The sequence below is a fragment of the Lolium rigidum genome, chromosome 1 (genome assembly GCF_022539505.1).
Source record: "Lolium rigidum isolate FL_2022 chromosome 1, APGP_CSIRO_Lrig_0.1, whole genome shotgun sequence".
NCBI lineage: Eukaryota > Viridiplantae > Streptophyta > Magnoliopsida > Poales > Poaceae > Lolium > Lolium rigidum.
Genome location: NC_061508.1, coordinates 235274200 through 235289277, shown reverse-complemented (window position 1 = coordinate 235289277; position 15078 = coordinate 235274200).

The window sequence follows — 15078 nt, the reverse complement described above, 5'->3', positions numbered from 1 at the left end:
AGAAGAGTTTAAAAGGGACCTTCTTGATCGGATTTGGGAGAATACTGAAGGATGGGAGAACGACAAAGATAGAGAGTCAGGTATAAATTATGATTATAAATGCATTGAAATTTTTATGGATACTGATAAATTTCGTAATATGAGTGCTACTTATGGTCTTGACTCTCAAGTTGTTGCAAATTTTTATAAAGCTGTTGCCTCTCATTTTGAATTGCCTAGGAATAATTTTGATAAGTATCATGAACCGTACAAAGATAAAACCGATTCATCTATAAATAAATGTGTTGTAATTGAAACTGTTGATCATATTCTTGCTGAAGCTTATATTGAAAAAACTCCTTTCCCTGCTAAAATGAAGGAGTATTCTGTTATAACTAGTGCGGTTAATAAAAGTGCAAAGAAACCTATAGAACCTGAAGAGCAAATAAAGGTTGAACCTGCTATTGCAATAGTTAAAGATCTTGTGACTGAAAATGTAGAAGATGGTCATATTATTTTCTCGTGAAGATGCTTCTAATATTGTTTCGCATCCTAATAAGTCTAGGAAAGCCAGTGTTCCTATGCTCTCTGTTAGAATTGGTGATCATTGTTATTATGGTTTATGCGACATTGGTGCAAGTATTAATGCCATTCCTTATGAGCTTTACAGAGAAATCATGCATGAAATTGGTTCTTGTGAACTTGAAGATATTGATGTGGTTATTCGGCTAGCTAATAGAGAAACTATCTCTCCTATTGGTATTGTTCGAGATGTGGAAGTTCTATGTGGTAAGATTAAATATCCTGCAGACTTTTTGGTACTTGGTTCTGCTGCTAGTAAGTCTTGTCCTATTATCTTTGGTAGACCTTTTCTAAATACTTGTGGAGCTGTTATAGATTGCAAGAAGGAGAAAATTGTGACTAAATTTGCTAGTGAATCTTATGAGTTTAATTTCTCTAAATTTTCCAAAACTCCTTATAAAGCTGATTTGCCTAATAATGATTTTAGAGTTGAACAATGTGCGTCTATTGCTCTTGCTCCTAATAATCCTTTGCAGCAACATTTGGAGGATAGTGAGAGTGAAGTCTTTAGGGAAGAAAGGAATGAGCTTGATGAAATTTTCCTTCGTCAACCTATTCTTAAACATGACCTACCGGTTGAAGATCTAGGTACAACACCACCACCAAAGGAAGATCCTGATTTTGATTTAAAATCGTTGCCTGATAATCTTAAGTATGCTCATATTGATGATAAGAAAATATATCATGTTATTATTAGTTCTTAGATTTCAGATTTTGAGGAAGAAAGGTTATTGGAAATATTGAAGAAACATCGAGGAGCTATTGGCTACACTCTTGATGATTTGAAGGGGATTTCTCCCTCTATTTGCCAACATGCCATCAACATGGAAGATGATGCAAAGCATGTTGTTGAACATCAGCGTCGTCTAATTCCTAAGATGAAGGATGTGGTAAAGAATGAGGTATTAAAACTTCTTGAAGCTGGTATTATATATCCTATTGCTGATAGTAGATGGGTTAGTCCTGTGCATTGTGTTCCTAAGAAAGGAGGAATAACTGTTGTGCCAAATGATAATGATGAGCTCATCCCTCAAAGAGTAGTTGTAGGGTATATAATGTGCATTGATTATCGAAAAGTTAATAAAGTTACTAAGAAAGATCATTACCCTTTACCTTTTATTGATCAAATGTTAGAAAGGTTGTCTAAAAATACTCATTTTTGCTTTCTTGATGGTTATTCGGGTTTTCACAAATTGTCGTTAAAACTAAAGATCAAGAGAAAACCACTTTCACTTGTCCCTATGGAACTTATGCTTATAGACGTATGCCTTTTGGTTTATGTAATGCTCCTGCTACTTTTCAAAGATGCATGTCTGCTATTTTTCATGGCTTTTGTGAGAAGATTGTAGAGGTATTCATGGATGATTTTTCTGTCTATGGGAGTTCTTTTGATAATTGCTTGCGAAACCTTGATAAAGTTTTGCAGAGATGTGAAGAAACTAAACTTGTTCTTAATTGGGAGAAATGCCACTTTATGGTTAACGAAGGAATTGTATTGGGACATAAAATTTCCGAGAGAGGTATTGAAGTTGATAGAGCTAAAGTTGAAGCAATTGAGAAGATGCCCTATCCTAGGGATGTTAAAGGTATTCGTAGTGTTCTTGGTCTTGCTGGGTTTTATAGGAGATTTATTAAAGATTTCTCCAAGATTTCAAAGCCTCTTACTAATCTTCTTCAAAAAGATGTATCTTTTGTTTTTGATGACGATTGTAAAGAATCTTTTGAAACTCTAAAGAAAGCCTTAACAACTACTCCTGTAGTTGAACCTCCTGATTGGAACTTACCTTTTGAAATTATGTGTGATGCTAGTGATTTTGCTATAGGTGCTGTCCTTGGACAGCGATTAGATAAAAAATTGAATGTTATTCATTATGTTAGTAAAACTCTTGATGCTGCTCAAAGAAATTATGCTACAACTAAAAAAGAGTTATTAGCTGTAGTTTTTGCTTGTGACAAGTTTAGATCTTATATTGTTGATTCAAAAGTCACAATTCATACTAATCATGCTGCAATTAGGTACCTTATGGAAAAGAAAGATGCTAAGCCAAGGCTTATTAGATGGGTGCTTCTTTTGCAAGAATTTGATTTACATATTATAGATAGAAAAGGTGCTGATAATCCTGTTGCTGATAATTTGTCTAGATTGGAAAATATTGCTTATGATCCTGTTCCTGTTAATGATAGTTTTCCAAATGAACAATTGGCTGTAATAAAGGTAAGCGAGCGAGATAGTCCTTGGTATGCTGATTATGCTAACTTTATTGTTTCCAAGTACTTGCCTCCAACCTTTTCAGCTCAGCAAAGGAGGAAATTCTTTTATGACTTGAGGCATTATTTTTGGGATGACCCACACTTATATAAAGAAGGAGTGGATGGTATTATGCGAAGATGTGTTCCCGAATATGAACAACAAGAGATATTGAGTAAGTGTCACGGTAGTGTTTATGGAGGACATCACGCCGGAGATAGAACCGCGCAAAAGGTTCTACAATCAGGTTTCTATTGGCCAACTCTCTTTAAAGATGCAAGAAAGTTTATTTTATCTTGTGATGAATGTCAAAGGGTTGGTAATATCTCCAGACGCAATGAAATGCCTATGAATTATACTCTTGTTATTGAACCATTTGATTGTTGGGGATTTGACTTCATGGGTCCTTTCCCTTCTTCAGAAGGTAACACTCATATACTTGTCTCTGTTTATTATGTTACTAAATGGGTGGAAGCCATACCCATAAAAAGTGCTGATGGTGAGACCTCTTTAAGAATGCTTTTAGATATTATTTTTCCTAGATTTGGAGTTCCTAGATATCTTATGACTGATGGAGGTTCTCATTTTATTCATGGTGGTTTTAGGAAAACTCTTGCTAAATATGGTATTAATCATAGGATTGCTTCCGCTTATCATCCTCAAACTAGTGGGCAAGTAGAATTATCAAATAGAGAGATTAAATCTATCTTGCAAAAGACTGTTAATAAATCTAGAAAGAATTGGGCTAGTAAATTGAAGGAAACACTATGGGCTTATAGAACTTCTTATAAAAATCCCATGGGTATGTCACCTTATAAAATGGTTTATGGGAAAGCTTGTCATTTACCTTTAGAACTAGAGCACAAAGCTTATTGGGCTCTAAGAGAACTAAATAAAGATCCTAAACTTGCCGGTAAGAAGAGATTGCTACAATTGAGTTCTCTAGATGAATGGAGAAGTGAAGCTTATGAAAATGCTAAACTCTTTAAAGAGAAAGTTAAGAAATGGCATGATAGAAGAATTATCAAAAGAGAATTTAATGTTGGGGATAAAGTCCTATTGTATCGGTCTCGTCTCAGATTTTTTGCAGGGAAATTACTCTCAAAATGGGAAGGACCAAATGTCATTCTGGAGGTGTATCGTTCAGGAGCAATCAAAATTAGTTCTCTGAAAGGTGATGCCACACAAGTGGTGAATGGACAAAGACTCAAGCATTATATTTCTGGAGATTCTTATAATGAAGATGTTGATGTTATTCGAGTGGTGACTCCGGAAGCTTTCATCAAAGGTCAAATTGATAGTTCTGCAGAGTTCGACATTGAATAGGTAATAGTTCTGGTAATAAAAAGTCCGCGTTTAACTTTCCGAACAATGTTTTTGCTATTTCGGAAAATATGAAAAATTACGAGATCGAAACGGAGAGGAGGAGACGCACGAGGGCGTGCCCCCATAGGCCGGCGCAGGCCCTACCCTGGCCGCGCGGCCCTATGAGGACGGCCCCTCGGTGTCCCTCTCCAACTCTGGTTCGACCTGGTACTTTCCTTCCGCCGTGAAAATTTCTGCTATATAATTTCCTGGACCCCTGGAGGTCTGTATATCGTTTTCTCGTCGTGTTTTGTTTCGAGCTGTTTTCTGCCAGGATCTGTTTTTGATCTAGAAGCACCATGGTCTCCAAAAACAAGGGCAAGGGGCTTTCAGAGGAAGATATTCAAGATCCCGAGTGGAAAGAGGTGGATGAGAGTGTCAAGGAAGAAGTGGAGGAAGACTCGCGTGCATACCCGCGTGCCACCGTCGCAAGCATCGGGGTGGTGGAAAATCCTTTCAGTTCCAAGAAGAGCGCAAGAATTAGCACCGGGGAAAAGTTCCACGTCACGTCTTAGCTCCAAGGACATCTCCTCCAGGCACCTACAACCCCTTCCACACTCTAATTCATAATAGTCAAATTGAAAGGAATCTCAAGGCAGTATTGCCTAGCAGTTGGGATATAGATCGTTCTAACACTGCAGGAAGAATGAAGCCTGAAGCTGAAGAGTGGGGAAACAACTCTAAGAGTTGGGACTCGCTGTCGGACATACTTCTTAACCGCGTCGAGCACAATTCGGAGATGATCCGCAACCTCATGTACGAGATTGATGAGCTAAAGGAGCTTGTTAAGAAGCTTATGAAGAATTCATCACCACCATAGCCGAAGGAGTAATTCATCATTGGTGTTGGCACCCCCTTGGTTTGTTCCAAGCTTGGGGGGGTGCCGCGGTATCACATCATCACTATCTTTTACATTTTATTATCAAGTAGTGTCATATCATGAGTAGGGAAGTTATCATATAAGATGGGTTGCAGTATGGAAGTATCTCTCTTTTAGTGGGTTATCTATGTATCCCTTGGTGTGAGTTATCGTTATGGAATATTAATGAGAAGTTTTATCATTTACATATTGCACATCTTATTTTAGTTTGCAATCTCTATTATATGATTGATCTTGTTGTTAGTATTGGTATCACTTTGGGACATTGAGTAAATCTATTTGGTTTTGGCAAACTTAGCATTGGTCAATAGCAACAACACTTTGAGGTTTAAGTAGAAAGAGGAAGTACATGTAGATATGTTATTTCATTATATTTCTTTCTTGTTAGCTCTTAGCTTAGTATTCTGAAGTTAAAATTATTTTTGCTTACAAGAAAGATGCATGATTGTTTCTATCACATATGTATTTGTTTGTTTCCCTCAACTCTTATGCTTACTAATTGATGGCGTGTACAGCACACGTCCGTTGGGAACCCCAAGAGGAAGGTGTGATGCGTACAGTGGCAAGTTTTCCCTCAGTATGAAACCAAGGTTTATCGAACCAGTAGGAGCCAAGAAGCACGTTGAAGGTTGATGGCGGCGAGATGTAGTGCGGCGCAACACCAGGGATTCCGGCGCCAACGTGGAACCTGCACAACACAAACCAAGTACTTTGCCCCAACGAAACAAGCGAGGTTGTCAATCTCACCGGCTTGCTGTAACAAAGGATTAGATGTATAGTGTGGAAGATGATTGTTTGCAGTAAAACGAGAGAACAAGTATTGCGATAGATTGTATTTCAAGTAAAGAGAATTGGACCGGGGTCCACAGTTCACTAGAGGTGTCTCTCCCATAAGATAAACAAGCATGTTGGGTGAACAAATTACAGTTGGGCAATTGACAAATAAAGAGGGCATGACCATGCACATACATATTATGATGAGTATAGTGAGATTTAATTGGGCATTACGACAAAGTACATAGACCGCTATCCAAGCATGCATCTATGCCTAAAAAGTCCACCTTCAGAGTTATCATCCGAACCCCTTCCAGTATTAAGTTGCTAACAACAGACAATTGCATTAAGTATTGCGCGTAATGTAATCAGTAACTACATCCTCGAACATAGCACCAATGTTTTATCCCTAGTGACAACAGCACATCCATAATCTTAGAGATTTCTGTCACTTCCCCAGATTCACGGAGACATGAACCCACTATCGAGCATAAATACTCCCTCTTGGAGTTAAAAGCATCTACTTGGCCAGAGCATCTACTAGTAACGGAGAGCATGCAAGATCATAAACAACACATAGATATAAATTGATAATCAACATAACAAGTATTCTCTATTCATCGGATCCCAACAAACACAACATATATAATTACAGATAGATGATCTTGATCATGTTCGGCAGCTCACAAGACCCGACAATTAAGCACAATGAGGAGAAGACAACCATCTAGCTACTGCTATGGACCCATAGTCCAGGGGGAGACTACTCACACATCACTCCGGAGGCGACCATGGCGGCGTAGAGTCCTCCGGGAGATGATTCCCCTCTCCGGCAGGGTGCCGGAGGCGATCTCCTGAATCCCCCGAGATGGGATTGGCGGCGGCGGCGTCTCCGGGAAGGTTTTCCGTATCGTGGCTCTCGGTACTGGGGGTTTCGCGACGAAGGCTATTTGTAGGCGGAAGGGCAGGTCAAGGGGCGTCACGAGGGGCCCACACCCTAGGTCGGCGCGGCCAGGGCTTGGGCTGCGCCGCCCTGTGGTCTGGCCACCTCGTGGCCCCACTCCGTTGACTCTTCGGTCTTCTGGAAGCTTCGTGGCAAAATAGGACCCTGGGCGTTGATTTCGTCCAATTCCGAGAATATTTCCTTACTAGGATTTCTGAAACCAAAAACAGCAGAAAACAACGAATCGGCACTTCGGCATCTTGTTAATAGGTTAGTTCCGGAAAATGCACGAATATGACATAAAGTGTGCATAAAACATGTAGATATCATCAATAATGTGGCATGGAACATAAGAAATTATCGACACGTCGGAGACGTATCGCATCCCCAAGCTTAGTTCTCGCTCGTCCCGAGCAGTAAACGATAACAAAGATAATTTCTGGAGTGACATGCCATCATAACCTTGATCATACTATTGTAAGCATATGTAATGAATGCAGCGATCAAAACAATGTAAATGACATGAGTAAACAAATGAATCATAAAGCAAAGACTTTTCATGAATAGTACTTCAAGACAAGCATCAATAAGTCTTGCATAAGAGTTAACTCATAAAGCAATAATTCAAAGTAAAGGCATTGAAGCAACACAAAGGAAGATGAAGTTTCAGCGGTTGCTTTCAACTTATAACATGTATATCTCATGGATATTGTCAACATAGAGTAATATAACAAGTGCAATATGCAAGTATGTAGGAATCAATGCACAGCTTCACACAAGTGTTTGCTTCTTGAGGTGGAGAGAAATAGGTGAACTGACTCAACAACAAAAGTAAAAGAATGGTCCTTCAAAGAGGAAAGCATCGATTGCTATATTTGTGCTAGAGCTTTGATTTTGAAAACAAGAAACAATTTTGTCAACGGTAGTAATAAAGCATATGTATCATGTAAATTATATCTTACAAGTTGCAAGCCTCATGCATAGTATACTAATAGTGCCCGCACCTTGTCCTAATTAGCTTGGACTACCGGGATTATCGCAAAGGCACATGTTTTAACCAAGTGTCACAAAGGGTACCTCTATGCCGCCCGTACAAAGGTCTAAGGAGAAAGCTCGCATTGGATTTCTCGCTATTGATTATTCTCAACTTAGACATCCATACCGGGACAACATAGACAACAGATAATGGACTCCTCTTTAATGCATAAGCATGTAACAACAATTAATTTTCTCATATGAGATTGAGGATATATGTCCAAAACTGAAACTTCCACCATGGATCATGGCTTTAGTTAGAGGCCCAATGTTCTTCTCTAACAATATGCACGCTCTAACCATAAGGTGGTAGATCGCCCTTACTTCAGACAAGACGAACATGCATAGCAACTCACATGATATTCAACAAAGAGTAGTTGATGGCGTCCCCAGGAACATGGTTATCGCACAACGAGCAACTTAATAAGAGATAAAGTGCATAAGTACATATTCAATACCACAATAGTTTTTAGGCTATTTGTCCCATGAGCTATATATTGTAAAGGTGAAGAATGGAAATTTAAAGGTAGCACTCAAGCAATTTACTTTGGAATGGCGGAGAAATACTGTCAACACCCGGATTTTTAAGTCCAGATGCCTATTATGCCGTACATCGCAATCCCAGGAATAATGTTTTTGCGAGACATAATAGTAAGTAGCATAGAGTCATCATTTATTACAACACATATTGTCTTACAACCATAGATCACATGATCCAATATTACACAAATATATTGTTCAACAACACACATAGTAGCGGAAGCGAAGTAGTAGTGGACTATCTATTCCACAGGCAACGCTTGACGTTAGAAGACGATCCTAGTTATCGTAGACGTCCTGTTGTCCGTCATCCTGATACTGGTGCTCTCCTTCATAGTCTGGCATTTGAATAGCCAGGGCAAAGCCATGAGTACTTTAAAGTACTCGCAAACTAACTCTATAATAATTCTTCATTAAGTGTAATAAGGGGGTACTAAGCTCTAGGTTTATTTGCATAAAGCCAAGTTTTAGTTTAGTAAACATTTAGTAAAGCTTTATCATGTGCTAGACTAACTCAAGTGGGAACATTAGTGTCATTCCCACAACTCATTATGGTTCACCATAATATCACCTTTCAATTCACCATTCATTTCTAGGATCAAAACATTTTAATGATAACGGAGATAGTATGGCCTTTCCAATCGTTCGTAACCGTGGACACGGCTATTCGAATAGGTTTAACACTCTGCAGAGGTTGTACTCTTGTGCCACAACTTTTGATTACATCCGTCGAGGATAACCCCGAATCATCGTAACACGAGACGCGGATCATCAACCATAACCTTTCACTTATATATGCTAGTATGAGCACCTCTCCCCATGAGCTTGGCCTCCCGGTGGAAACCGCAGTTAACCCGGGAACTGCACAGGGCTTGGGCCGTACATTCACCTCATTCTAACATCAATCCACACTTAACGGAGGCAGCCTCGGCGTAACCCCTATGATGTTTGTTTAGAGGGAACCCATACTAAAATACACAAGTTTCTAGTTAAGCCCTACCCATAATCAGGTATTGTGGGGGTACTTGTATAATTGGAAGGGTATCGCATTCAAACCCAATCATCAATTTTATCAAAAATCACCATCTTCTCTTGTTCAAATCCACCTCCACTTTACTTTCTCTCAAAGTCATTTCACTTCACCATGTTCCCATCTAGAGTAGTCAATTTTAATTGATTAGCACTAGCAACTATATGAGGGGTGCTATCTAGCTTTGAGTTGTGCTAATCTAACTTCAAGTATTGTTCTACTCTAGACCAAGTGAATCATAAATCAAAAGTACTTTGAAATAAATAAGCAAAAGTAAATGTAAGTAAAAACATGGGATAGGTAATACATAAAAGTAAAGTGTGATGGTGCCTTTGCTCTTGTAGAGCTAAGCACTTGTGTTTAGCAAGGGTTAGCTTGCCTTGAGCTGGGTAGTTATCGAAGTTCTCTTCTTCTTCCTGAGAGTAGGCCTCCTCCTCTTGGTATTCCTCGTTACTAGCGTCTATATACGAATACGAAGTATAAATACTAAACCAAGCTCACATACTAAACTAGAAACACTCACAAGAGTTCACACACTAATCCTATCATCAATCAAACATGGCATGGTGGATTATTGGATTAGTCTTTATTTAAAAGAAGAATAATTTCCTCTCATTATTCCTATTTCTTAAATTTGGTATGTAGATCCTTAGAGGAATTTATTTCTTCTCATTACATCTTATTAAGATTTAATCTCTTCATATAATAATAAGGTATGAAATATAGGTTGACCCAAAGTCAACATTTCATATCTATTATATGTGAGTATAATTTAATTGAAGTGCTACACTTCACATAGTTTTAATACTTAACATTTAAATGAATTAAAATCTCTAAGTAATAATTCTCAAGGGTTCATTAGCCTAAGTCATTCCCCCTGGTTATTAGTACTTAGGATCAAAATTTAAATGAGAGGTAGCTCTCATATTAGTGTTGAGTTTGAATTCCAATTTCAATTGCTCTAGAATTGACTACATAGCCCTTTTATTTGATCTAGTCCATGATCATACAAACAACATGTCTATATTATTGCATAATCAATTAGAGGACATCATTTGTGATTTATTAGAATTGGAATCAATTCAAAATCTATTCTGGTTAAATTTTAAATAAAGTTTGAATGTTCAAAAGTCTCTGTCTTGTCTTTTTTATCAAATTAAATCTACTATGAATTTGGAGGTGGGGCCAGTGGCATTGGATAGATAAATTCATGGGCTTTCCAACGGTATAAAGTTTGCTAAATTTGGTTTGGCAGATTTCAAACTATTCAAATTTAACTAAACCATCAGCAGAACAATTCGAATAAAGATTAAATCCGAATTTGAATTGTGGGCTTAGGCGGGAAAGCTAAACGGGCCGAAACAGGTTTAAAATCCACTTCGCAGCCCAACTAGCAACTGGTGCAGGTGGGCTGCCCTGACGAGGTGGGGGCCACCTGTCAGCGACACTTAACCACGCGAAACGGTACGCGCGCGTTAGGCCGTAGGATTAGAACACGATCCGACGGTGCTGGAGCATCGTCGTCTCCGACGAGTGACAGCTCACTGGCGGCGAGCCTAGGGGGTGGGAGAGCCTACCAGGCCGTTGCAGGAGTCTGGCAGTGTGCGCGGAGAAGTGGAAGTAGATGAGGAAGAGGTTGGTGCAGCGGCGGCGCTCGGGGAGGCTCCAATCGAAGCAGAGCTTCCGCGGGCTCCGGCGGCTTCGAGCTCTCGATTCGGGCAGCTCCGGCGAGGTGGTGCTAAATTGAGGTGGGGAGAGTGATCAGTGAGGAGAGGAGAGCAGATGGGGTGAAGAAGTTGAGGGCTGAGGTGCTCTATTTATAGTGGGAGGGAGTGGCCGTGAGGTGCTGCAAGGGCGCGTCGACGGCGTGGCCTCTCCGTCGATCGAAAGGGCAAGGCGAGGACAGCATCTTGTAGGCGTCGTCCTGGCGATGCTCGAGGACTAGCTAGCGCAGAGAAAGGGTGAAGGGATGGCTCGGGCGCGTGCGATGAGTGCGGCAGTACCCGCGGTACTTCGCCGGCGAGGACGACGGTGACGAGGCGGCCGCAGTCGATCGATCGTGTCTAGTGGCTAGAGGGCGCAGAGGCGGTGCTCGACGCAGCGGTAGGCTTTGCAGGGGAGGCGTAGGCTGCTCGAGCGCGCGACGTACCGGTGTGTCCAGAGCGTGCTCACCGCGTCGACTGGCACGCTCTGGCACGGTTTGGACGCGTGCGTTCTGGCCAATGCCGAGCCTTGGCGAGCATGGGCTGTGTACCGTGATGTTCCTCGTGTTACAGAGATGCTCTGGGACAAGGTGGTGCTGAGAGAGAGAGGCTAGAGAGAGAGGTGCCAAAGGTGGCCGGCATGGCCACGGCATGCTTAGTTTAGGGTTTTCTCTCCCCTTTCTCTCACTTTAATCGACCAAGGCAGGTACTGGGGTGATGCAGGGGGTGTAAGAGGGTGTGATGATCACAGGTTTAAAGGGGTTTAGTCAAGAAACCGATGGACAAAAGAGTGTAACACAATTTGGAAATGATGCCTGCCAAGTGTTCGACACAATGGCCGCATGAGATATTTATTTGAATTTTGAAATTCTTTTTGGTGGATCTTAAACATATTAATTATGGGTTAGAATGGTGGTGGTGGGGTTCAATTTGGAGTTGTTTTGCAAAATGGCAAATGTGACATGATCTTCACTTTATTTCAGCATCCCTACTTATCACCTTTATACTGGTCAACCTAGTCAACTCTAGCCATGGTGGTCAACATCAAAGTTACTCACCTTGACATGGTCTTGGATGACATGGCTTTGGTTGACCAAGTTTAGTTCAAGAAATGAGAAAACCAGAGGGGTAAAGTAGTGAAGAAATTATTTTGGTGACAAGTGACCATTATCATATGTATGATGGATTTGAGATTTCCTTGTGTTTGATTCTTGTTCCACTGATGCAATTGTGTTAGTTTATCATATTGAAGTATTCTACAAGCAAGGGAGCAAGCAATTATGGCCTAGGGTGAGGATTTGCAATTTGGCATATTGTGTATGTGAGTGAATTATGGGTTTTTCCCATTTTCTTCAATTCTCCTCAATTTAGGGTTTTGTGATCCTTGCTAGGGTTCATATAGCAATTGTTAATCATACTAACACTCATCATGGCAATTGCACAAAAGAAATTCACTCAAATGCATGAACCTATATGTGGCACTATATGCATAGAAAAAGTTTTTGTTAATTGCAAATTTTGACTTTGGGGAAATTGTCTTTCTTGTTTAATATTGTTGAAACTTGGGATGTTACAAATACCATGTAGTAGGTAGGTATGGTGGACACAAATGGCATAGTGGTTGGCTCAAGTATTTCGGAAGCATGAGAAGCATTCCCTCTCGATACAAGGTTCAGGCTAGCAAGGCTTATTTGAAACAAACACAAGGATGAACCGGTGCAGCAAAACTCACATAAAAGACATATTGAAAACATTATAAGACTCTACACCGTCTTCCTTGTTGGTCAAACTCAATACTAGAAATTATCTAGACCTTAGAGAGACCAAATATGCAAACCAAATTTTAGCATGCTCTATGTATTTCTTCATTAATGGGTGCAAAGTATATGATGCAAGAGCTTAAACATGAGCACAACAATTGCCAAGTATCACATTATCCAAGACATTTTAGCAATTACTACATGTATCATTTTCCAATTCCAACCATATAACAATTTAACGAAGAAGAAACTTCGCCATGAATATTATGAGTAAAGCCTAAGGACATATTTGTCCATATGCAACAGCGGAGCGTGTCTCTCTCCCACACAAAGAATGCTAGGATCCATTTTATTCAAACAAAACAAAAAACAAAAACAAACCGACGCTCCAAGCAAAGCACATAAGATGTGATGGAATAAAAATATAGTTTCGGGGAGGAACCCGATAATGTTGTCGATGAAGAAGGGGATGCCTTGGGCATCCCCAAGCTTAGACGCTTGAGTCTTCTTGATATATGCAGGGGTGAACCACCGGGGCATCCCCAAGCTTAGAGCTTTCACTCTCCTTGATCATGTTGTATCATCTCCCTCTCTTGATCCTTGAAAACTTCCTCCACACCAAACTTAGAACAACTCATTAGAGGGTTAGTGCACAATCAAAATATACATGTTCAGAGGTGACATAATCATTCTTAACACTTCTGGACATTGCACAAAGCTACTGAAAGTCAATGGAATCGAAATATCCATCGAACATAACAAAACGAGGCAATGCGAAATAAAAGGCAGAATCTGTCAAAACAGAACAGTTCGTATTGACGAATTTTATTGAGGCACCAGACTTGCTCAAATGAAAATGCTCAAATTGAATGAAAGTTGCGTACATATCTGGGGATCACTCACGTAAATTGGAATAATTTTCTGAGTTACCTACAGAGAATTTTGCCCAGATTCGTGACAGCAAAGAAATCTGTTTCTGCGCAGTAATCCAAATCTAGTATGAACTTTACTATCAACGACTTTACTTGGCACAACAAAACACTAAACTAAGATAAGGAGATGTTGCTACAGTAGTAAACAACTTCCAAGACACAAAATAAAAACAAAGGTACTGTAGTAAAAACATGGGTTATCTCCCATAAGCGCTTTTCTTTAACGCCTTTCAGCTAGGCGCAGAAAGTGTGTATCAAGTGTTATCGAGAGATGGTGTATCAACCTTACCTTGGGGTTTACCCTTACCTTTCTTGTTCTTTTCTTTCTCTTTGATTTAGGAAATATATGATTTCCCCCCGGTGTAGAGGTGAATTCCAGGGTGCCTTCTCCCACATCTATGACTGCTCCCAATAGTTTCAGCAGGGATCTTCCGAGTGTGATTTTTCCTGTCCCTACACATTCAATAACAAGATAATCAATGGATATTGTTCTTCCAAGAATGGTTGTATGCACACCTGCGGCTATTCCCTTAGGAATTATAACGAGTTATCAATGAGAGTTATTTCTTCTCCTCCTTCATCAACTCCCCAAAGTTTCAAAGATTTATAAATGCTCTCGGGTATAAGGCAAAATTCAGACATAATATCACAATTGGCATGAAGAGTTTGATCACCGATAACAATTTTAACAGTAGGATCCCATAATGAAGGTTCAGAGTTCACTAAAACTTGTTCAAGACGATTACGAACATAGCGATAGTTGTCATCCAAGCGAGATGTACTTATCTCGAGATTGTTTAATCTATTATAAATGCTAATAAGGGCTGAATCAAAGTTATTAGCTGAATCATGTGATGCAACCAACTTCTTTATGGCATTAAAAGCTTGATCCCCATTGCAATGAAGGAAATCTCCTCCCACTAAAGCATCCAAAGCATATCTATAGCGAATCATAAGACCAAAATAAAAATTACTAAGGAGCAAACTTAGAGTCATTTGAGGTTCAGTTTTACGATAAGAAGTAAAAATTCTAGACCAAGCATCCTTAAAACTCTCCTCATCCCCTTGTTTAAAAGTGAAGACTAATTCTTCAGGCGAAGAAGTAACAGGTTCAGAGCTAGACATGGTAACAAAAGTAACTAATTTTTTTGTATTTTTAATATAGCAAACAAGATAGTAAATAAAGTAAAACTAGCAACTAATTTTTTTGTATTTTGATTTAGTGCAGCAAACAAAGTAGTAAATAAAACTAAGCAAGACAAAAACAAAGTAAAGAGATTGGGATGTGGAGACTCCCCTTGCAGCGT